At 40.1% G+C, this 26,019-nt stretch overlaps 2 long non-coding RNA genes across 2 annotated transcripts; both read right to left on the bottom strand.

Annotated features, from left to right (window-relative positions):
- Positions 1-7,800: 7,800 nt before the first annotated feature.
- On the bottom strand, positions 7,801-8,787 carry LOC134319739 (uncharacterized). The gene is made up of 3 exons (XR_010013565.1): positions 8,686-8,787; positions 7,994-8,149; positions 7,801-7,887 (listed from the first exon to the last, which is right to left on the bottom strand). It is a non-coding gene; the product is annotated as an uncharacterized LOC134319739 (long non-coding RNA).
- An 11,262-nt stretch (positions 8,788-20,049) lies between these two features.
- LOC134319738 (uncharacterized) lies at positions 20,050-24,958 on the bottom strand. Its single transcript, XR_010013564.1, has 3 exons — positions 24,903-24,958; positions 24,613-24,822; positions 20,050-20,961 (listed from the first exon to the last, which is right to left on the bottom strand). It is a non-coding gene; the product is annotated as an uncharacterized LOC134319738 (long non-coding RNA).
- Between the last annotated feature and the right edge of the window lie 1,061 nt (positions 24,959-26,019).

Below are 26,019 nucleotides of genomic sequence, written 5' to 3'. Positions count from 1 at the left end.
CTCTATTGGAAATGCAAGGTCCCAGTCATATGCTGTGACATGCGGAGTCCCCCAGGGGTCAGTCCTGGGCCCCGTCCTTTTCACCCTATACATGCTTCCCCTTGGCCAAATTATAAAACGCTATGGAGTTTCATTTCACTGCTACGCTGATGATATACAACTTTACATGAAAATTGACACAAATTCCCTCCATTCTGCTGCTCCCTCATCATCATCTTCATCAGCATCTCTTTCAATACTCTCTGCCTGCCTGGAGGAGATAAGTTTGTGGATGAAACACAACTTTCTTCAGCTAAATAGTGCAAAAACTGAAGTGATGTTGGTTGGCACCTCACTCCAGACCCAGTCATCCCCTATAACCAGTATTACACTGGCTGGTCATACTATTTCTCCCTCTTCAACGGTTATCAATCTTGGCATAAAATTCGACCCTCAACTCACTTTTGAAGCCAATATTAAACATCTATGCAAGACCTCCTTTCATCATCTCAGAAACATTGCCAAACTTCGTCCTACCATCACCATCTCAGATGCTGAAAAGCTGGTTCACGCATTTGTTTCCTCCAGGCTGGATTACTGCAATGCACTTCTCATCGGGATTTCTACCAAGAGTCTCCAGAGATTGCAGTATATCCAGAATAGTGCTGCACGGATCCTGCTGAGAGTACGGAAACACGAGCACATTACACCTATCCTTCTTTCACTCCACTGGCTCCCTGTCTCTGCAAGGATAGAATATAAAATTTCTCTCCTTACATATCAGTGCATCTATGGAAATGCACCGCCCTACATGAAAGAACTTCTTACCCCTAAAATTTCATCCCTCCTTTCTGCAAAATCAAATCTTCTCCACATTCCCAGAACTAAACTAAGTACCATGGGTGATCGGGCTTTCTGTTCTGCTGCTCCTCGTCTATGGAATGCCCTTCCTGACCATCTGAGGGCACCACAGACGATTGAGAGTTTTAAAAAGGGTCTAAAAACTTTACTTTTTAACAGATGTTATGACTGTTAAATTAACGCTGATTTTATGATGTATGTCTCATAATGCTATGTTTATATTTGTTTTATATTTCATGTTTTATATTACTGTTTTTCTGTAGCACTTTGAGATTTGTTTTCAAATGTAAAGTGCGTTATAAATAAAATGTATTATTATTATTATTATTACATTCTGGCTTTAAAAGGAATAAATGGTGTAAAGTTTGTGCTCCTCTATTTGATTATGAGTTGATTTTCTAAGTGAAAGTAAGTGAACATGTCTTCTACAGGAAACTCTCATCTGCACATTTATTTTAAAGCTGTTTATATCTAATTATTACAAATAGTGACATGTATTATTTTACTTTATGTCACTAATGTATTATATGTGCATGCACACTGTAAAAAAAAAACTGGGTGCCAAACAAATGCCAGCCACTGTGGGACAGCTCGGTGTGACTGGGCATTACTGCTGGCAGGGACACAGGGAAGAATGTGGGTATTATTTCAGACTGGTAGTGAACTCATGCTCTCTCTGGCCCTAGAGCACGAGATTTAGCTTCCCTTAAGAGCTTTAACTTCACACTTTAATAATATCGTTCACAAATGTTAGTCATGGCCGTGCATTAGGCTCTCATCCCACATGTTAACAGAGCGTGGGCATGAATTATGCATATTGATAAGGTCACCAGCAGCTCTCTGTAGGGTTGTTTGTTCTAACACACTGTTTGTTTGCTGTACAGGCGCCATGGCAGAACTCGGTGCAAAGCATTTTCTGAAGAAACACCAGGCGGAACTTATCAAAAGGACAAGAAATCCATTAGGTCTGGCTGATGTTCTGCGTGGGAAGGGCATTATTAAAGCTGAAATGTATTCTAACATCAAAAGACAGACAACCAGCCAGAAACAAATGAGAGAATTATACGAGCACCTGAACAGCGAGAAAGCCTATCAGTGTGTTTATGATTGGCTAAAAGAGAACGAGTCTGATTTAATGAAAGAACTGGGTAAGCCTGACTTTTGAGTTTTGTTTTTAAATCATAATAATAGAACTCTATTAATTGCTTCTGTGATTTTGTTCCAGCTGACGACTGTGTTTTAGATAAATACCTCTTCCCCTTACCAAGTCCTAATGGTCATTAGTTGATGGTAACCAGTAACCAATGGGCATATATAGTGATCCTTCAGAATAACACATCACTGAGTGTGAGGTCAATAAGTTTTCATGCTTTACTGAATCAAAAACCAGCCCAACATAACAAATATGGCAGTAAAACAGTAACATCAAAAGAATTTGGTCACTTTTAGCTTTAAAACTAATAATTATTAGACAAAAAAGAACATACTTGTTATGAATTGTTGCTACACCTGCCGGTTTGGAGATGGGGGGGGGGGGATTCATCTGATCCCAGGGGTGCAAAGTTAAGCATTTTACTGGTGTAGGTTGATAACAAGTTCTGTAGAGAACTTATTCACTAAAGGAGCCGAATATTAACTGCTGGCTGTAAGAAATGACAGAATTGATCATGATCATTGGTTTGTTGGTTGATTTATTAACATTTCTAACAGAAATGAGGTTGACAATGCCGAACCAGAGAGTAAGTCACAGTAAAACTCTGACCTATAGGGCTGAGGTCCCCAATCTTTTTTGCACCATGGACCGGTTTTATTTAAGACATAATGTCACGGACTGGCAGGGTGGGAGGATTTAAAATAAAATAACTATGTAACTGTGTAATAACTAACTCACAATAATGGAAAATCAGCTTTTTTCAATGCAACAAGATGTAGCTCCCACCTAGTGGTGATAGGAGGCAATAGCGCCTGAAGTGTGTTGAAAATTGGCGCAGTGTTTTCATTGCTATTGTAGCGTCTCTAATTATTTTTTCTTTCTGTGCGGCCCAGTAATAAATGACCCACAGACTGGTAGCGGTCTGCGGCCCAGTGGCTGGGGACCACTGCTGTAGGGCACTATTAGGCCACAAGTTTGTGGACACTCGACCATGAGATTATTGGACTGCCTATAGGCACTGATGTTGAACAAGAGGGCCTCAGTGTTCCAGTGCATCTCAAAGGTGTTCAGTGGGGTTAGGGACAGAGCTGTGTACAGGCCACTGGAGTCTGTACACAGCAAACACAGAAATTCTGGAACAGTCTTTTCTAGGGGTGGGTTTATAAAATTGATTTTTCGATTCGAATCAATCTTTATTTGAACGATCCGATATCGATTCATATAAACTCGAGATCGATCTTTTAAATACGCCCCTTTTTTACGGTGCACACGGAAATCTGTTACCCCCTTTAATCTCGCGTGACCAGCCAGTGTTTTTTTGCGCAACGAGATCTGACCTGCACATCAGTTCAGCATGGCAGAAGCTCAAGTTATGCCTGGTTCACACTACATGATTCTAGCCCTGATTTTCGCTCGGTGACGGGTCGGTGCTGGATTCGGGAGGAACTCGGTGTTCGCTCTGCGATCAAAACTCGGCTCTCAATCAATGTGAGAAACAGCGAGGGGAAACACAGGGGCGAGGTTGTAAACAGGTGGTTCAGGAGCGCAATATAGTTTCTATCAGAATACATCAGCACACGCGAGTTTTACAGTATTTCTGACCTGATCGTTCTCTACAAAACAAAATATTTATTAACCTCCAACTCACTATAGAACAAGCCATGCTGCTCGTGTTGCCAAATCCACTCAGATTCATTTATTTCATCGGCGCACAAACTTTCATCTCTCGCTACTTGTTGATGTGCATGTTTGGACGTGGTATCATTAAACCTTTCATCACTTCTCACGTGTGTTTTCGTGACAGAACGTAGTTTTGGAGAGCAGAGAAGCTCACCTGTGATTCCCCCTGGTGATAGATGGTGTAGTGTAAAACCCCCCATCGCCGATCAGTCGTGTAGTGTGAACATTACAGCGACCAGGTGTTAATCAGAGTGTCGTGTCGTGTAAACTTGGCATAAGCTGTTCAACAGCCAGGTGTATGTTTACATTACATTTACAATGTTGTAGCGTGTCAGACATATAAAATAATAATAAAAAATGAATGTTACTGTTTTCTGTTTTGGAGTAATTATTTATGTAAACAAAATACACAAATATTTTTATTAATGAAAATATTATGTTCTTTGTACAATTATCACATTCGTTCTCTGAACATCTGTACATATTTAAACAAAACCTGTTAATGTAACTCAAATATGCCTAAATGTGTTGAATCGAAATCGAATCGAATCGAATCGGGACCTTGTGAATCGAATCGAATCGATCCAGGAAATTAGTGGCGATACCCAGCCCTACTCTTTTCCAGACATCATTTATTTCATATAACTGATTTGGCTGAAACACTTAAAGTAAATCATTAAAATACCTTTATACATTTAGTCATTTTTAGGTATATTAAGGTCTTGCTTGATGATTTGAAGGTATTTGTGATTTTTCTGTGTGTGTGTTATTTTTTCTTACATGTTTACACAGGGAAGAGGTTTAGGAGTCAAACAGAGGACGGCGTGGATGAACCAGATAACCGTCTCAATAATTCTCCAAGTAAGTAAAAACTAAATTCTTACTAACCCACTAAAATCTATTAATGCTTTAATGTCGTCATCCCATCCAGGGTATTCCTGCCTTGCACCCAGTCTTTTCTGGTGAAACCAGACCATCCGCGACCCTGACCAGGACGACAATAAAAAAATTCAAAACTACGGCAATCATTTATTAATCTGTAATTGAGCAACACAGACGGGTCACGTTTAATACATGACAGTAAAAAGAAGAATGTGTGATGTGTTACTTCCCTTAAATCTTTATTTAACTGATAAAAGTACAAAGAAAAGATTCTTAATGTTTCACTGATCAACCTCATTCTAGTTTGTAAATAGAAACACGTTTAGAATTTGATGCTGTAACTCCAAAAAAGTCAGGACGGGGGGGTGTTCCCTACCAAGTCCCATCAGCATTTTTATTAATGAGACTTTTTAATGCGTCTGGAACTGAGGACACTGATTGTTGCAGTGTTTCTTGTGGATCTGGACTGCAGGCAGGCTGGTCAAGCACACACACACTCTGTGTCTAGGAAGCCGCACTGTTGTAGTGCAGGCAGAATGAGGCCTGGTATCACCGTGCTAAAATAACTACAGACTTCCCAAGAAAAGATGCCTTGATGGTAACTTGTATCTTTGTTAAGTCCCAAAACCCTTCTCCACTTCAACATTCTGTAACTTTTATTGGAATGTGTTATAGGCATCAAATTCAGGGTTTGGGTTTCAATAATTCGGTCAAAGAAAAGAAACCATTGCAGAAAATTATTTAAAGTGTAGTACTGTCATGATATGTGTGCTGTGACAAATTATCTGCCCCTTGTCTTATATTACACTTTTTTAAGAGGTGCAAAAAAACTAAAAGTTGCAAATATGCAAAAATAAAATAAACCAGTAAGGACACAAATTCCTTTTTACGATAATGTGTTCCCTACCAGTGTTTGCAAAGCTTTGACCTTCAACTGCAGTAGCCAGTGTACAAATGAAAATCTGATACACTGTGTAAACAACTACATTATCTACATTTCAACAGATCTCAAGACCTTATCCACCATGGCCAAACTGGAAGACTGGGTCTCTGATCCTGAAAACAGCCAGAAACTGATTGATGACCTGGAGAAGAAGCTCAAACAGGGTGAAATTGAGGCTTTGAAAGATTCTCTGAAGGATAAGAAGCTGAAAAAGAGTCTGTGTCTCACTGCTAAAGAGATTAACGAGATCAGACGTAATCTAAATAATAATAATAATAAATAAGCGGTTTTAAAGCGTCTGTGGTTTTTAATACGTCGCAAAACTAAACTGCGCCGCAGATCCGAAACTCCAGAGTGAAAATTCATCCCAAGTAAATTATTCACGCCGCCGAAATCTAAAACAGGAGAAAAATTATTCTGGGACGCCGAATTTTTCATCTTCAGCATCACCTCACAGAAAGAGAGAAGAAATCTCCTTGTTTTTACGCTCACTGTCCATTTTATCAGCTCCACTTACCATATAGAAGCACTTTGTAGTTCTACAATTACTGACTGTAGTCCTTTCACCCTGTTCTTCAGTGGTCAGGACCCCCACAGAGCAGGTATTATTTAGTTGGTGGATCATTCTCAGCACTGCAGTGATACTGACATGGTGCTGGTGTGTTAGTGTGTGTTGTGCTGGTATGAGTGGATCAGACACAGCAGCGCTGCTGGAGTTTTTAAACACCTCACTGTCACTGATGGACTGAGAATAGTCCATCAACCAAATATATCCAGCCAACAGCGCCCCGTGTGCAGCGTCCTGTGACCGCTGATGAAGGTCTAGAAGATGACCGACTCAAACAGCAGCAATAGATGAGCGATCGTCTCTGACTTTACATCTACATGGTGGACCAACTAGTGTCTAATAGAGTGGACAGTGAGTGGACACGGTATTTAAAAACTCCAGCAGCGCTGCTGTGTCTGATCCGCTCCTACCAGCACAACACACACTAACACACCAGCACCATGTCAGTGTCACTGCAGTGCTGAGATCCTGCTGAGATCATCCACCACCTAAATAATACCTGCTCTGTGGGGGTCCTGGATCATCAACAGCATGAAAGCAGGTTTAAAAAGTATGCAGAGGAACAGATGGACTACAGTCAGTAATTGTAGAACTACAAAGTGCTTCTATATGGTAAGTGGAGCCAGGAAGAAACCAGGAGGTGGTTTTAATGTTATGGCTGATCGGTGTATATTAGGAATTGTGATCCTGATCTGTCCAGGCATCTGAAGAACGAATCTGAATCGTTTCCACCCAACAAACACACAGAGCTGTAATAAACATATTCAGGATGTTATTTATGATCCAGTGAGTCTGAGTTACACCAGTACAGCTATGAACCCCAGTGAAACGTAAAATAAATACAACATTTTAATATTCATTTATATTTATAAAATAACACAAGGAATAAACGACCTGAAGGAACAAAATAACACAGAAGCCCTGCACAAATACTCCTCTTATTACCAAAGAGTGTGTGATGCAGGGTTCAAACCCAGGCTACCTGTACCCGGGAGCTGAGTGGCACCCACACTACCTACTGTGCCAGTAAAAAAATATATAGAAGTACCAGTAAGGTAGAATTGTGGTAAAATCTATGTGAAATATCACATTTAATGTATACAAACGAATCAAAGATAAAGTAGAATATTATTAAACTGTTGTTCTAGGTAAAAACAAGATATAATAAAGATTATTTAACAAATAAATAAATAATTGTTTTAAATTTCATGTGGAATATAAACAAAAATTTTCAGAACAAAAAAGAACAGGTTCTTACTATATAACAGGCTGCCCCGCCCATCTGAGACATACCGGCTCTCAGAAAAACAGGATCAATCAAAATCTAAAGATGAGATTTAATAAGTGACTCAACACCCCAATCCATCTAAATTACATAAATAAATAACATAAAGTAATAATAAAATCAGCCTACACATTTTTGTGAATGATCGCACTGGGCCCCAAAATGGATTTCAACTGCAATATTCTCATCAGAATTATTATTCTATTTACTGTATTTTATTACCCATATTCATTTACATGCTAACAAGTCACTGGCAATAAATTGCCAAAGAGCAGGCATATTTTGCTTTTTCACCATAGTAAAAATCCATACTGTCACAGCCCCATCATTACAATATTGATATCTGACTTGGCTGATATAGAATTTCAATAAATAGACATTGTAAAGTTTACAAAATATTAAAGATAATATCTGGGCATCTGAACCTCAAAAATAGTACTCACCACATACTCTCTAAAGAGGTTTTCTGGATCCTCGTTGAGGTACACACAAATTGCCTTGATGATACATTCTCGTCCTAAATCAACATCATCATTCTATTCAAAGGGAATAAGCAGAGCAAGTTGTTTGCTTAAAGTCTTTTTCCTTTTAATCAAATGCTACATCAACAAAGCAGTACTTTTTTCAAGGAAGCATTCTTACTTGAGCCATGGGTGCTATGATGCTCTCTAGGTGTTTGCCTATTTGTCCTCCTCTTTTTTTAAACAGAACCATCAGTTTCTCAGAGTGCACATCTAACTGAGAGAGAAATCTGGACTGAAGGGGCATGGTGGTAATCCGCTTAAATTCAGCATTTATCTAAAAACAAGAATGATTAGACATAAATGTGCTGTGAAGCAGGAATTTGGAAAGAAATACAATGAAAACGTTTGTCACCCGTTTATTTACTATAAGCAAGAGGAAGCTTAAGTTTAATTTGTACAGCAGTTCCAAAGTTCACAAATAATTAGTATTATGACCTCTGGAGCTTGGCCTGGGGGTAGTGTACGACGGGGAGTTCCTGGTGGCTATAGGCAGCCCACATAACCTGGTCAAGCTCAGCCCAAAAAGGCAACATGGGAGGATCTTGTGGACCCACTACCCAAAAAATCCAAAGTAAGGGTGTGGTGCAGTGTTTGTTGGCCACATGTTTGTTGGGCACATAAGCGGACTACATAATGACGATAATTTGTCTAAAACTAAGGGGGGCCGTCAAGCAGCCAGCAGATAATTTTACAAAAATATGCCAAATGTTTAGCTTTGTGGCAAAGCTCAACAGTTAGGCTTCATACAAACAGCTTTTGTTTTAGCTTGTTCATAACATCTCTGTGTGTAGAATGTTATAAATTACATACCTCGCTTACGTCAAAGAGTGCTGGCCATCTTGCCTGAAAGTCTTGTATCATTGGTGTATCACGAACCACTTCATGTCTCCTGTATGCAAATGTCTTTTCCATTTTCATTCTCAGTACTTCCCTGTTGTTCTTCTTCTTAACATCTGAAAGAAGCTCAACTATCACACTCTCAAGGCTCTTAACAGATTCTCCAGCAGGATAGGAGGGACAGTAGTTCACTTCAGACCTCCTAGGTTTTTTATGCCAAAAGCAGCACTTGATTTGCCCTCTGGTTTGTGCTTAAGAGAGTTTATTGTCACCTCTGGACACCCAAGCTTTCTCAAGTGAGTGCGGTAGATTGCCAGTTTATTCTTCAAGCTAGCTTTCCATCCAGCAAATCCAGTGAGGGAGCCTTTCTCAGTCAGGCAAGGATGCTTTGAGATGAGGGCCTCTCCAACAGTGTTAAACTCTTTATCAGTGACATAAACGTAACTATTTCTTGCACCAGGCCGTCAGGAATGTTTGACTTCAGTTTTGGATCTGGAATAAGCAATGTACCATTTTCCTTGTAAGCTGCATTGCCCTGATGAAGTGTTAACTCTGCATCATAACAAAACTTAGGAACATGAAAGATTTTAGGCCAAAATGACCGAGAGCTTGATGACGATGACTGGTGAAGAGAGTATATCTGTGTCAACACTAGACAGAGATGAGGATTCATCAACCGAGCGATGGGCAGTAGCTGAGGTAAAAGAGATATTAGCACAGTGGGGAGCTGAAGCGTCACTTATGGGAATTACTCTGATTGTCCCTCTATCCTGTACTTCATCAATTGAAGTAAGGTTCATAAACTCATTTCCAAATAGTGCATCCATAAATTGAAGCCTAAAATTAAAGTGAACTTCACACTGTCTTTGTACCTCATCAACAAGTTCTTTAATAGATTCAGGAAGTCCATTTTGGAAAGTTATCCTCTGACTGCTGTTGTCACCCAGGATAACTCTGATTAGGTTAAAGCATAATTACTTATTATTTTAGGTTAATCAGATTTTTTATTTTATTTATTTATTTTTATTGTATTGAAACAACCATGTATTGAATAGGATGTCAGGTTTCTCATTTTTAAACTGATTCTAGCCCAGGCTTTTATTTTGTAGTCAAATCATAAAACATCATCAACTACTCCACTTATCCTTTTAGGGTCATGGTGGCAATAGGGCAAGCAAAAAACCCAGATGTTTCTGCCAGGGGCCCCTTCCCCCACACTGTGCCCAACAAACACTGCACCACACCCTTAATCTGGATCTTGCGGGTAGTGGGTCCACAACATCCTCCCACGTTGCCTTTTTGGGTTGAGCTCGGCCAGGGTTAAATGGGCTGCCTAGCCACCAGAAACTCGTTGTTGGACACTACCCCCATGCCAAGCTCCAGGGGTAGGTCCTGGTAACCCTTTCCTGGGCAGGGCACACAGTGTGCTCTCCTTTGGGTTCATAAGGGCGAAATATGGATCGTGTTTGTTTGGATCTTCACTCCAGACCTGTTCACCTTGGGAGACCCTACTGGGAGCTCTTGGCAACCTAGCCCTGGAGTTCATTAGATCACACAAGCCAACAAAATTGCATATATGTACAAAACAGAACACTTTTAATGACAACTTTGGGGAGGGTTAACCAACCTTTAATAATGATATGCCTTTTTAAGGTCACCATACGGCTTGATCCAACCATGTAACAGGCCAGTGGATATGTGTCAGTGAGTTCACTGAGTGCCACAAGTTTTATTTCTCTGGACGGGGACAAGCTTAGTTCAAAGGCTCTGTAGTGTTCACTGTACCACCCACACAGAACTTTTACAATAAAAAACAGACTCTCATGTATTACACACATCTGAATAATTTCAGCAAACTCTGGTAATCCACCTGCTGATCCATGGACAACTATCATGCCATTGCTGTAGGCTATGCCACTACTTGATGCATTCTTGGCAAGATGAACTTCAGACATGCTAGGGCATTTTAGCCTAATAGCCTCAGCCACTTCCTCCTTCAGTACATCAACTGGAACTGTGGATACATTAGATACATTTAGGCTAGATGTACCATAGGATGGTGAGTTTATGTGAAAAGCAATCATCATTTGATGTTTTGAAGCCAAAGTAAGAGGTATATTCTTAAAGCAACTGGTGTGTTGCACAATGTTCTTAAAGAAGCCATGCTTGGCTTCAAATCGCATTGTCCAAACTGCAACTACTGGTCCAAAACATCTTATCATCTGAAGGATAGTGCTCAAGATAGTGGTGCTTCGGTAGAATTCGGACATCAGGGAACAGCTCTTGGTACTGTCGTGGCGAAAATACTTTTCCGCGATAATAACCAAACCAGACCAGTTTGCCTTAGGAATTAAGAATACCCTTTATTCTTAAGAACGTAACGCCGGCAGGAAGGCTTCAGAACAGATCTGACAAAACCTTCCTCGAGATGTTAACACTTGTGTCTTTTATACTTTCAACATCAAATACATACAGTTCGTATCCCATTGACTAATTCCCCATGCATTGTTCAAGAGAATCAAGAGACCCCCCCAGGGTGAAACAGATGTATAAACTTCAAAAACGAGCCCAGTTGTAAATTCCAGACCCCCCATGAGTGAATCCTGTCCCTGGTGTTACCTTCCAGTCGTAAACTTCAGTTGTAAACCATTTGTTAGCTCCTAAATTACCCCATACACATCATAAACCTTACAACAATTAAAATCACACAAGTTAATACATATATACATATATACACAAATTATTATATACATAAAATCCAGCACAATTTTTTTTTTTAAGGTAACTAAATATTACTGAGTTTGTTCAGGAAATAAGAAATACAATGTACAGATGTAAATCGTAGTAGTCATCTTTAACTGCTTAGATCAGGTGTGTGAATTTTCCTGCAGTGTGAACAATGAATCCAGGAATCTCTCTCAGCTACTCGAACCGCAGTCTAAGCAGTTAGCAGCACTTGAAATAATCCTGTCCATCTTTCCATGTTCTACCCGGTTCATCTGAGATAATTCACAATTCACCACTACCCATCGGTTTCAGGCTATGTAGAAGTCCCTCAGCTGGTTTGGGTAAAGAATCCTTCACCTTCCTGTGAACAAAATTCAGAATAGAAAGCAAAGTGACAGTAACCAAGCATTACATTTTCCTTTTGGCCTGTGTTTAATTGTTCAGAATTATTTGATCCTATGCCTGTGTAGGGGTCATCCAAATAGAATTTCAAAAGGCCTAAAGCCATGTTTCGGTGTTTATCTCATCCTCATCTGCATGAGAATTATTGAAAAGGCCTTTGTCCTCTGTTTGTTAGTTTCAGCACTTAGTCTATTTTATTTTATTTTATTATTATTACTATTATATCTATATATATATTTTTTTTTAACAGTGCCCATTTCCCTAACCACAGCTCCTCTAATAGCTGGGTGATAAACACAGTGGTATCTCAGTTCAGAAGGTTTATCAAAGACAGGATGTCCTGCACTAAGAGCCTTTGTTGCATTTGGCAAATTTAGTTTTGCATAAATTGTTTAATTGGTGTTTCCCTCCCCCTTTTTTCTCTCTGACACATGGTCCTACACATGGGTCAATTTGGTATAGTACAGTAAAGTAATTTAGGAAGGCATGTTTTCCCTCTGAATGTATTTCTCCTGTTGGAAAACACAAAATTGAATGTTAGTTAAATCAAAATCCGGTGTGATCTGGACCTATAAACTAATAGTTTGTTAGTAAGCAGTGGCGGTGTGCAGCTGCTTTGTCAGCACTGTCAACTCTGGCATTGTCCTGTGAAATTGGGACAAAAAACATTAACATTTACAAACAGTCATTTGTTTGGGCCATAGAACTGCATCCACAAGTTATGCAACAAGGTAATGGTGGGCATTTTTCAAAACTAGTCAAAAACCTCTCTCTCATCAAATACAATTGTGTTCAATTCCTATGAAACACGTAGTTCATAAACACGTAAGCAGTTTTGCTTTCACTTTCTATAAGCTGTCATTAAAACCTGTAGTTCAGCAGCTTGAGCCAATAAATTGGATAGGAGGGACAAATGATATAAAAATATCACGTGTTAAAATTTCAGCTAAGCCCACTTGTTTCCTGTCTGTTGCAGCATCCGTGGAAGCAATTCTATCCACAAACAGCTCCAATTCAGTATTCTAATCAGGCCTAGAAGAAATAAGATTAGAATAATACAGTCACAAGGTTCACCATCTCCTGCAATTAGTGAAAAGAGCGTGGGATTAAGCACATTAAGGCATATGAGAATAATGTTTATTTTAGGGACTACAATGTAGTTTTTTATTCAATCACTGTTAAGTTGATAAGTGAAAAGTTCTCCTTTTAGTTAAAACAAAAACATCATTCAGCACCAACAGGGTTTAGATATGAGTAACCCTCATGATCACATGGTATAACTACAGCCTTTTCTGCAGCAGACAAAAAGAAAGTTAAAACTACTAAGTTATCACCATGAAATTGTACAAGGACAAAAACCATGGTCCACCTTTCTTGAACAACTTTTTTAGCTTCAGGTGTCCTTTGAATATGACTATGGGCTTTTAGGTCCAATGTCACATAACAGAGCCTCAAGAACATAAAAATAAAAAATATGGCACCAAAAAGAGCACAATGGCACCAAAAAGAGCACATACTCAGAAAAGTATGTCAAGTATGTAAATATCATTTTACCCTGAAAAAAAAATCATCATCCAAAAATTTTTTTTTTTTAAAGGTGTCTGAATTTTCCATTAAAACTAAATGCAACTCAAAATTAACTATGCTTGTGCCAAGGAATGTTAAAGAAGGCCTTAGCTAGATCAAAAACCATTTGCTATCATTTGACACCTGGCTGAGAATAGTTCACAGATTTTGGGATCCCAGATGCTCCAGAGATAACAAAATTTACTGCCTGTTTATTGCACTTAGGGATAAGTTTCTCTGGGGCATCATTTTTTTATTTTTTTTATTTGAAAACAATGTTAGCATTTAGCAACGAATGAAGAATGATCTGTAATCTAATTTTGGTTTGATTTGCACCGGTGCAGCCCCTTTTTCCAAATTTACATAATATTTATCTTTCCACTGACCTATCTTTGGTGTAATCAAAAAATGTGGCTAGTGGAATCACAGTCATTAAACACAAAACTGGCCAAACTTATTCCAAACGCGGTCAAAAACAATTATCCATGCATCGCTTCAATTTTACTGAAAAAACAGTACTGACTTCCATTCAGAAAAGGAAAAATAAAAATCTCCATCAAAAATTAGATGTACACTGGTCAATAAACCAGGAGCGCTCAAAAACTTAATCTGGTCCTTTATGCAAATAAGCAGTACAATGCAAAACATTTAAGTCTAATCCCACCAGCTAAAATTCTTTCCCTAACCAAAAAGTTTAATGATTATTTGTTTGTGTCAAAACATCAGCTACCAACTTCCATTCAGAACAATTAAGTGGACAATTTTGGCAAAATTTTCCCAGCTTTAGAAGAGATCAGACCCTGTCTTTTACAGAAATAGTGATACCTCCAGGCATTGTTTCCAATTTAATTCCAAAAGGCACACATAAGATAGCTCCCCATAAGATTCATAGGACAGATCGCAGAAATTAGGAACTGATGTTTTTAAACTCTTTGTTACTAAAACATATATGAGTAGAATGTTATGTTTTATGAATACATTAGTAGGTTGCTCCTAAGTTTATTAAAAATCTGAAATCTCTATACATGCTATTAGCTATCCAGTAGATACCTAGGTGTATGTATCATATTGGTATAATCACAATAAAATATTGGGTGGGTGTATGACTACTCATCTGTTGATCAGGTTGCCTCTTTCTCTGGACTCCAGCCCTCAGTTGTTGTAACCAGGTATAGTTTGTGCACAGTCTTTGGCAAAATGTCCAGTTAATCCACATTTGAAAACAGGCCATGTTGTCAATAAACGTTTGTAAGTCCATCCTGTATTGTTTTGCAATGTGACCTGTTCTGCCACAGGTGTAACACACAGCACTTGCAAATGATGATTTTCCTATTCCTCTGTCTCTGTTGCTTGGTTCAGTTCATTTAAGAAGTTTTTTTTTGTTTGTTTTTTTGTTTTTTCAGCAGTCCAATATCAATACTATGGACCTTTTCCAGTCGTTCAGGATAATTCTGCACAGTCTCTTTGTCCTCCTGTATGCAAGCTGTTATCTTTACTGGAAACACAGTTCTTATTCCTCCCAGTAGTCCTCTGACCACATCTCTGTACGTTCCATCATTGTCATACTCCAGTCTACGTCACTCATCCTCTTGAGCCTTTTCCTCAGGATGGTTATATGTGTCATTTCATCCCTGATATCAGCAATAGTCCATAGTCTGTTGATCAAAATCATATTTGCTGGACCAAAACTCCGTATACAGCAACTGAAGAATCACATTCACCTTTCCCATTTTGTCTGCCCCCACTGGTGAGTTTGTCATCTGCTTCCAAAACTGCAGGCCAGAACGTGTTGCTTGTGATGATAACAGCTGAATGTTAACGGGGAGGTGAAGTTTGGTTCTGTGGCTCCTCAGGATAGAATGCTGGGGGAGCTGACACTATTGCTTCTCCTGTATTTCCTCCATTTGCTGCTGGTTTCTTTTCCTGGTTCTTTCTCCTTCTGGCAGGGCAGGAGTCCAGATGAGATTTAACCTGTAACTTTTACTTAACACATAACTTGGTTAAGTTTGTCCCTACACTTTCTCTGTTCCTTCTTCTCATTTTCACTTTTTTTATACCGTCTTTTCTTTTCCCTACTTGCACATTCCTTTTATTTTAACTTAATTTGAACTCTTTTAGTTGTCTTTTACTAAAACCACCTTTTTCTTAAAAACCCATTTTCTCTGCCCACCTTGCAAAATGTAAAACAACATTTTTTTCATAGTTTTTACATAAATATAACACTAATGTGTGTACAGAATCTTAATTTAAACATGTATTTGTTTTTCCACAAACTTTTAAATTCCTTTTACTTTTACCCATTGTACTTCTTAAGTTCACCTGGACAGTTTATTTAAAATTTTATGAAAAATGTTAGTACAAGAACACACAATTACAACACAAACAACAAAGGCAACACTAGTATCTAACTCCTCCTACATCTTACTTCATCAAACATATGTTGCCACATACAACACAGACACACAAACACACCAGTTCAATAAACTGTTCAATTAAGTCACTCCCCTTCTCTTTTATATTTTGATTGATAGTATTAGTAATTAGTAATATTAATTATAGAATATTAATAATAGAGTAATCATTTAGCGCTATTATAAATAATATTAACATCACACCTTTATCATTAGTATCTGGACAGTACCGTAATTTCTATGCATTAAGCTAATACCTATGTATTTATATATTCCGGAATCTTCAGGTTCCTATAAACCTGGGAACCTCGTCTTAGAATCTTCGAATTCTTAAGTGAATTCGGAACCCTACACAAATTCTAGTTTGCACAGTCCAGAGAATAAATTATTCCAAAACCTTGTCTTAAAATCTTCGAATTCGTAACAAATTCGGATACCTTATTAAATTATTCCAAAACCTTGTCTTGGAATCTTCGAATTCGTAGTGAATTCGGTATCTGAAATAAAATAAAACAAATAAAAATATTCTAAAACCCTTGTCTTAGAATCTTCAAATTCGTAGTGAATTCGGTATCTGAAATAAAATAAAAAGTAACAAATAAAAATATTCTAAGACCTTTTTGTTGTCTCAGTTTCAACAAAAAAATGAACATTAGAACCTTAAAGAAAGTAAGACTCACTTCAGGGCTGTTGGAAAAAAGTACATAACAATGATGTGCATCTAAAAAAATAGAAATTATCTATATTCTTGCAATTCTTTTAGCACATTTTTTAAGATGAATAGCATCAGTCATGCTGTGGAACAAGTAAACCAACAAATGCATTTGAATAATAATGCTCACCACTAAAGAGCCTTTGACACAGCACTCAGAGCAAAGTTGGAGGATACCTATAAAGTACAAAATAAATTATATTATTTCATTTAAAATAATTTTAAACTTTTTTTTTTTTTAAACTAACTACTTCATAGAAATCAAGTAAATCTAACATCTAATCCACATTTCAATTTAGAGAAACACATTTGTGGTCTGTTTATATAAATTTCAAACATATACTTTTAAGTGTTAAATCATTACATTTACATTAAAATCTCAGTTCAACCACCAAGATTTTGTTCAAAATGAAAAAAAAAATTTACTCATCACAATTGCACAACCTTTGGAACAGCACTCAAGAGGCCAAACAATGGCACTAGATGAAAAAAACGTCTAAACGTCAAAAAGAATGTTATTTGTAAAGTAAAATAAACCATAGGAATATACAGTGAGACTCCATAAAGGCTTTTATAATGAGAAAACTGACCAACACCGTCTAAAGAATTATAATATTATTTAACTAATGAAGTTATCTCATATATATAAAGTCTATTTACACAAGCGTTAGCTTGTTTTACAATAGTAACGTTTTAAAAAAAAACTACCATTTATTACGGATTTTAAAAGAGAAGTTCTGTCACATACATTTTCAAAATCTAAAACACATTCCGTGCAGCATTACCGCATAATAAAGGTTTCATGGCTAAATTGGACCAGTCTGGTGGCCAATCTTCATTAATTGCACATTGCACCAGTAAGAGCAGAGTGTGAAGGTTCAATTAGCAGGGTAAGAGCACAGTTTTGCTCAAAATATTGCAATGCACACAACATTATGGGTGACATACCAGAGTTCAAAAGAGGACAAATTGTTGGTGCACGTCTTGCTGGCGCATCTGTGACCAAGACAGCAAGTCTTTGTGATGTATCAAGAGCCACGGTATCCAGGGTAATGTCAGCATACCACCAAGAAGGACAAACCACATCCAACAGGATTAACTGTGGACGCAAGAGGAAGCTGTCTGAAAGGGATGTTCGGGTGCTAACCCGGATTGTATCCAAAAAACATAAAACCACGGCTGCCCAAATCACGGCAGAATTAAATGTGCACCTCAACTCTCCTGTTTCCACCAGAACTGTCCGTCGGGAGCTCCACAGGGTCAATATACACGGCTGGGCTGATATAGCCAAACCTTTGGTCACTCGTGCCGATGCCAAACGTCGGTTTCAATGGTGCAAGGAGCGCAAATCTTGGGCTGTGGACAATGTGAAATATGTATTGTTCTCTGATGAGTCCACCTTTACTGTTTTTCCCACATCCGGGAGAGTTACGGTGTGGAGAAGCCCCAAAGAAGCGTACCACCCAGACTGTTGCATGCCCAGAGTGAAGCATGGGGGTGGATCAGTGATGGTTTGGGCTGCCATATCATGGCATTCCCTTGGCCCAATACTTGTGCTAGATGGGCGCGTCACTGCCAAGGACTACCGAACCATTCTGGAGGACCATGTGCATCCAATGGCGGTGCCGTGTATCAGGATGACAATGCACCAATACACACAGCAAGACTGGTGAAAGATTGGTTTGATGAACATGAAAGTGAAGTTGAACATCTCCCATGGCCTGCACAGTCACCAGATCTAAATATTATTGAGCCACTTTGGGGTGTTTTGGAGAAGCGAGTCAGGAAACGTTTTCCTCCACCAGCATCACGTAGTGACCTGGCCACTATCCTGCAAGAAGAATGGCTTAAAATCCCTCTGACCACTGTGCAGGACTTGTATATGTCATTTCCAAGACCAATTGACTCTGTATTGGCCGCAAAAGGAGGCCCTACACCATACTAATAAATTATTGTGGTCTAAAACCAAGTGTTTCAGTTATTTTGTCCAACCCCTGTAGTTATGGCTATATTGGCCCAATCCAATGTGCAATACTTGTCACTTATCACTTCACTTTATATTTAATATTTAATCTATATTTAATCTGGACCGTGTACTGTATACTTGGAACTGCACCTTCCTGCACTTTTACTTTTAATTCCATTCCATTTGGTTATTTTGTTCAATCCATCCTCATCATTTATAACTGCTCTGTAGCTATGCAGCAGTGGCGATTTCTCTAAGACTGCAAGGGAAGCTCAGCTTCCCCTAAAATGTCCAAAATTAAATGGTCAAATATGTACAGTTGTGTTAACATTTCATTGACTACAAATGCGTTAGAATACGTATATCTCGAGGATGAGTTCGTTCAGAATCAGCTAATTATCACAAATCGACTCGATTTTCTTAACTTAACTCATACATTCCCGTATAGATGCATTTGCCCACAGAAGCTGAGCGTCTCTTCACTTCTATGGGACTGCGTTGAGGTTTTTTTTTCATTGCTTCGAAACTCGCCGGTCATTGGATAAATGCCTCGATTTTGTCCCGCCCCCGGACGCTGAGCGTCTCTGGGGGTGAATGGAGCTGTGGGCGGGTGTGGACGCTGAGCTTCTGCAAGATGATTGGAGGATCAGTCGAAACGCTGAATCCCGTTTTGATTGACAGCTAGTTTGAGCGCTACACCGTCACTTCTCAAACTCAAACTCAAAAGAGGCTTTATTGGCATGACAAATAGGGACATTCGTATTGCCAAAGCAATACACTTCATTAGTCACTTAATCACTAGGAGCTTCAGTCCCATCGCGGATTTTGCAAGTGAAGTCGAAAGACAAACTGCTGTAACCCATTTCAGGCCATTTTCTTGTAAAAGGAACAGAGGGCAGAATTTATGTGTAAATAAATTGACAAATTTTATGATGTAAGCCGACAATGAGCTTCCCCTCTTTGAAAGACCAGCAGCCGCCACTGCTATGCAGTATATGTAAAACTCAGGTTACATTCAATCTGTCAAAGTGTTTGTACTTTTTTCGAATTTATATTGTTGTATTTTTTCTTTATAGTGTGTATTTGATTTGATTTGATGTACAATGCTACTGGGACTCTAATTTCCTTCGGGATCAATAAAGTATCTGTCTGTCTATCTATCTATCTATCTATCTATCTATCTATCTATCTATCTATCTATCTATCTATCTATCTATCTATCTATCTATCTATCTATCTATCTATCTATCTATCTATCTATCTATCTATCTAATACCTGCTCTGTGGGGGTCCTGACCATTGAAGAACAGCATGAAAGGGGGTAACAAAACATGTAGAAACAAATGAACTACAGTCAGTAATTTTAGAACTACAAAGTGCTTCTATATGGTAAGTGGAGCTGATAACATGGACAGTGAGTGTAGAAACCAGGAGGTGATTTTAATATATTTATTCTGTTTGCTTTATCCTGGTCAGGGTTGTGGTGGGTCCGATTAATTGAGCAAAAGGCAGAAAACACACACACACACACCTCTTTACTAGAAAATCTTTTCATTCTTTTATGTTTTAGTTTCTTTGTGTTTATTTGACTTTTTCCAGCTTCTGTTTTTTTTATAAGAATTAAAACCTAAAAGAAACCTGAAGAATCTCAGTATGAATGAAAGTCTCTGTTGTGAATGTTGGTTCGGATCCACTGCTGAGCTTCTGCTGAGCTTCTTCACGGTTCGATTCGATTCTCTAGATCAGAGGTCACTAACAGGCGGACCACGGTCCGGGTCCGGACCCAGAAGCTGTCCCATACGGACCCGGACCTATAGCCAAAACAGAAAGTTAGGATTTGAAACCTGACGGAGCGCTTCTATTTTAACCGGCGCAGCTTTTGTAGTCTTTACGGTAGCGGTTTAGCGGATGAGAACCAATCACTTGACACCACTCAGCCAATCAAGTCTGTGCATTCCAGCCGGTAAACACTGCGACTGCAGTGCAGACAGTTGAGAGAGTTAGAGGCGAGTTACATGTGAAAAGACGGTGGAAATTAAAAGAAAGATAGCGAATGTAGAAAAAATTAAGGGAGAGATACAGACAACTGTGCAGGAGAAAGTTGAGAAAAAGACGAGTGAGACAGGAGACAAATGGCGCTCTCCAAAAAAGAAACGTGTACAGCGAAATTACAGCATTTAATGATGGAGAGACTCATTTCTGTTCTTACTTCCCACTGGAACACAATTTATTGTCCGGTCCGGGTCCTCTCTGTGTGTGCATGTTCTCCCCGTGTCCGCATGGGTTTCCTTCGGTGCTCCGGTTTCCTCCCACAGTCCAAAAACATGCAAGTGAGGTGTATTGGAGATACTAAATTGTCCATGACTGTGTTCGATATAACCTTGTGACCTGATGAATCTCGTGTAATGAGTAACTACCGTTCCTGTCATGAATGTATCCAAAGTGTAAAACATGACGTTAAAATCCTAATAAATAAACAGACATTTGATTTGACAGTTATTGATAACATGCAGATGTTGATACAACTACTAGGCTACATTATACTATATTGTATATATGTTATAGTGGTTAAGGTACTGGACTAATAAACAGAAGGTTGCCGGTTCAAGCCCCGCCACCACCAAGTTGCCACTGTTGGGTCCCTGAGCAAGGCCCTTAACACTCAATTGCTCATTGTGTTCCGCTCATTGTGTAAGTCGCTTTGGATAAAAGCGTCTGCTAAATGCTGAAAATGTAAATGTAAATATCAATATATTTACATTATATATATATATATAGTTAAACATTTCGGACCTTCGCTTCAAGAAATTTTCTCTAACTGGACCCCTTTAAATTTTAGTTGAATACCCCTGCTCTAGATGATTGTGTGTAAAATCTCATCACAAACACGATTCCTACAACCAGCATTCATCTGACACCAGCTTTATTGATGGAGAAGAAGGGAAAGGGAAGAGAAGGAAGCAGCCGGCCGGAGATATTCACGTTCTCAGCTAGATCCACATCTCGTTTCAGAACCTGGGTAAGGAGCGGGCGTCACGTCTTCGGCTTTATTTGCTACGGAGCTCTGTTCTGCCCCCAAGAGGAAATGATTTAATTTTCCAGATCTAAGAGTTCCACAGGGTAGAAGACATGCTGAGCAGGTACATCAAGAATATGACGATGCTGAGATAACTGATGATGCTCTGTATGGGGTGGTGAAGCCAGAATCCTGGTACTGGAGGAGCCCAACATCTCTCAAGATGAAGCTCAGCTCACAAAGTCCCAGAATTCCTTCAGAAATCCAACACGAGGTGTTGAAGCCAGAATCCTGGTACTGGAGGAGCCCAACATCTAAGATGATCAAGCTCAGCTCACAAAGTCCCAGAATTCCTTCAGAAATCCAACACTTGAGGTGTTGAAGCCAGAATCCTGGTACTGGAGGAGCCCAACATCTAAGATGATCAAGCTCAGCTCACAAAGTCCCAGAATTCCTTCAGAAATCCAACACTTGAGGTGTTGAAGCCAGAATCCTGGTACTGGAGGAGCCCAACATGTAAGAAGATGAAGCTCAGCTCACAAAGTCCCAGAATTCCTTCAGAAATCCAACACTTGAGGTGTTGAAGCCAGAATCCTGGTACTGGAGGAGCCCAACATCTAAGATGATCAAGCTCAGCTCACAAAGTTCCAGAATTCCTTCAGAAATCCAACACTTGAGGTGTTGAAGCCAGAATCCTGGTACTGGAGGAGCCCAACATCTAAGATGATCAAGCTCAGCTCACAAAGTCCCAGAATTCCTTCAGAAATCCAACACTTGAAGTGTTGAAGCCAGAATCCTGGTACTGGAGGAGCCCAACATCTCTCAAGATGAAGCTCAGCTCACAAAGTCCCAGAATTCTTTCAGAAATCCAACACTTGAGGTGTTGAAGCCAGAATCCTGGTACTGGAGGAGCCCAACATCTAAGATGATCAAGCTCAGCTCACAAAGTCCCAGAATTCCTTCAGAAAGCCAACACTTGAGGTGTTGAAGCCAGAATCCTGGTACTGGAGGAGCCCAACATCTAAGATGATCAAGCTCAGCTCACAAAGTGCCAGAATTCCTTCAGAAATCCAACACTTGAGGTGTTGAAGCCAGAATCCTGGTACTGGAGGAGCCCAACATCTAAGATGATCAAGCTCAGCTCACAAAGTCCCAGAATTCCTTCAGAAAGCCAACACTTGAGGTGTTGAAGCCAGAATCCTGGTACTGGAGGAGCCCAACATCTAAGATGATCAAGCTCAGCTCACAAAGTCCCAGAATTCCTTCAGAAATCCAACACTTGAGGTGTTGAAGCCAGAATCCTGGTACTGGAGGAGCCCAACATCTAAGATGATCAAGCTCAGCTCACAAAGTCCCAGAATTCCTTCAGAAATCCAACACTTGAGGTGTTTAAGCCAGAATCCTGGTACTGGAGGAGCCCAACATCTAAGAAGATGAAGCTCAGCTTACAAAGTCCCAGAATTCCTTCAGAAATCCCACACTTGAGGTGTTGAAGCCAGAATCCTGGTACTGGAGGAGCCCAACATCTAAGAAGATGAAGCTCAGCTCACAAAGTCCCAGAATTCCTTCAGAAATCCAACACTTGAGGTGTTGAAGCCAGAATCCTGGTACTGGGGGAGCCCAACATCTAAGATGATCAAGCTCAGCTCACAAAGTCCCAGAATTCCTTCTGAAATCCAACACCACCACCACGAGCAACCAACAGTTCTCAGAAGCACCCGGAACTAGAGATGTACCGATCAGGGTTTTTGGCACCGATTTCGATCTCTAATCTTCTTTGAGGGTGATAGGCCGATAGCCGATTCGGATTGGGGGGGGGGGTTGACGGGGGGTTTACTTTTTAAACTAAAGCAATTTATTTTTTCACCCACAGGAGACATATTTCATTAGTCTAACTGACCACACACGCAGGTTTAATGTTATCCAGTTCAGTCTGAAAAAAACTTGAAATAGGGAAACAGTGAAGATAAACCGGTGCCAAATGCTGCCACGTGTGTGTGTGTGTGTGTGTGTCTTTAAGAGAGACGATCTGTTCGCAGTATTGATATAAGTGATTCACGAGTCGATTCATTTTATGCGAAGCGTTTCTCTTCTCAGTTATCTCTCCGTGTTAATTAATTAATTAATTAATGTCGTGGTTTTAAATAAACACCAGCTACTACAGAAACATTCTGTGTGACTCTCTTACATTAAAAAGCTTCATTAAACCGCTATTACCAATCTGTCTCGCGTGTGTAGAGTCGTTCTGTCTGTGGAGCTAAAAGTTTTCTGTCAGTCACTGCAAATGATCCTGAACTAACCAACTTAGTAACTAATAAACTTTTGCCTCCGATTGGCTCTGTAACGTTTTCTGCTCTCATCTACATCAAAAGCAAGAACCGCTTACGATTTACCAAAGTGAACCACGAGTTCATATAATGTGCTCATAGAATTGACTTAGATGGGGTCGGGTTGAATTATCTTTTTAAAGTAAATATTTCAATCGGCAAAATTCCATCGTATGTATGATGCACAACGTTAATTATGTTATTTTAGGTTGTAAAGTGCGATGTTTGTTGAATGGTGATACGATGGTTGGAGCTTTGTAGCTCAATGTCTGGATCAATCCACTGAGCTGTTAAGCTTAACATGGAGATGATGTTTGTATATCACACGATCGGATCTGCTGAATTTAGGAAATATCGGCCGATCGCATATTTTGATAAAAAATCGGCCGATTTCGATACATAGCCGATCGATCCTCCCATCTCTACCAGGAACCACAGACTCTGGTATCATGAGGACTTCTGGTACCAAGATGGAACCAAGTCTGTGGAACAGCGATCGTATCCTGCACAGAGAAGTTTAAGACAACCCCGACCCTAAGAGCACCGGAGAACATTCCGGTACACCGGAGCTCTCAACCACGAAGCTCTCAGCCAAGAAGCAAGAGGGAGCAAGAGGGAACAAGATGGACCGGTCCAGGTCTGGAGGGACCAACATGGGGCAGAACGCAGCAGTGCCAGGCGGATGGTAAAGGGAACGGCATTTTCACGTCGATAAAAGCTGAAGTCCTGAAGGTGAAAAAGCTGGTTTAAGTTCTGAATCTTCTGCTCCTCACCAAAATGATCTTACATGGAGAATTGTCTGAGAATGTGCTATATAGCTGAGGAGGGAATATCATTTGGGGGATTGTGGGGAAATTAGAGGGGGGAAACTTTGTTTGATCTCTTGTTGCAGATCCTCTTCATGGTCTGCCAGGATCTTCTGAAGAATCCCAGGATCTGGTCCTTCTTCTTCTTCTTCTTTTTCTTCATCTTTTCTGCGGTGCCTTTGGATGAGAGAAGAAGAATGAAACACGGTTTGGTGATGATGGTTTGATGAAGAACTGGATGTAGAGCCGTTACTCACAGATTGCTTCTTTAGCTGGAGCTTCAGCGGGCAGCTTCTTTACCGGCTGAACCAGGATCTTCCTGCAGCTTGGATCGATTTCTGGTATCGGGTCAGTCATGGTGGATTTCTCACTCTTCTCCTTTTGACCAAAAGTATCCTTGATCTCGTCCAGGACAGAGTTGGTCTGCTGACAGGAGGCCACATTAAGCTCCTTTGACATGATGCTGATGGTGGACTCAGGGCCCCTGACCTTCTGGTCCTTATTTTGAGGGACGTTGGTCACCTCGATCTTATCCAGGACGGAGTCGGTCAGCTGACAGGAGGCCACATTAAGCTCTTCTGACATGATGCTGATGGTGGACTCAGCGCCCCCAACCTTCTCGTCCTTATTTTGGGGGACGTTGGTCACCTCATCCTCATCCAGGACAGAGTCGGTCAGCGGGGAGGAGGCCACATTAAGCTCCTCTGACATGACGCTGATGCTGGACTTAGTGACCCCAACCTTCTCTTCCACACTATTGGGCAGGTGGACGTAGGTGCTCCCCAGTGAGTCCTGGACCTGCTTGGTAACGATCTCCATGTTTGATCTCTTGTTGAAGATCCTCTTCGTGGTCTGCCAGGATCTTCTGAAGAATCCCAGGATCTGGTCCTTCTTCTTCTTCTTCTTCATCTTTTCTGCAGTGCCTTTGGATGAGAGAAGAAGAATGAAACACGGTTTGGTGATGATGGTTTGATGAAGAACTGGATGTGGAGCCGTTACTCACAGATTGCTTCTTTAGCTGGAGCTTCAGCGGGCAGCTTCTTTACCGGCTGAACCAGGATCTTCCTGCAGGTTGGATCGATTTCTGGTATCGGGTCAGTCATGGTGGATTTCTCACTCTTCTCCTTTTGACCAAAAGTGTCCTTGATCTCGTCCAGGACAGAGTTGGTCCGCTGACAGGAGGCCACATTAAGCTCCTTTGACATGATGCTGATGGTGGACTCAGCACCCCCGACCTTCTCGTCCTTATTTTGGGGGACGTTGGTCACCTTGATCTTATCCAGGACGGAGTCGGTCAGCTGACAGGAGGCCACATTAAGCTCCTTTGACATGATGCTGATGGTGGACTCAGCGTCCCCAACCTTCTCGTCCTTA

This window comes from Trichomycterus rosablanca, chromosome 9 (genome assembly GCF_030014385.1).
Source record: "Trichomycterus rosablanca isolate fTriRos1 chromosome 9, fTriRos1.hap1, whole genome shotgun sequence".
Lineage (NCBI taxonomy): Eukaryota > Metazoa > Chordata > Actinopteri > Siluriformes > Trichomycteridae > Trichomycterus > Trichomycterus rosablanca.
This window is presented reverse-complemented; position numbering and strand designations above follow the sequence as displayed.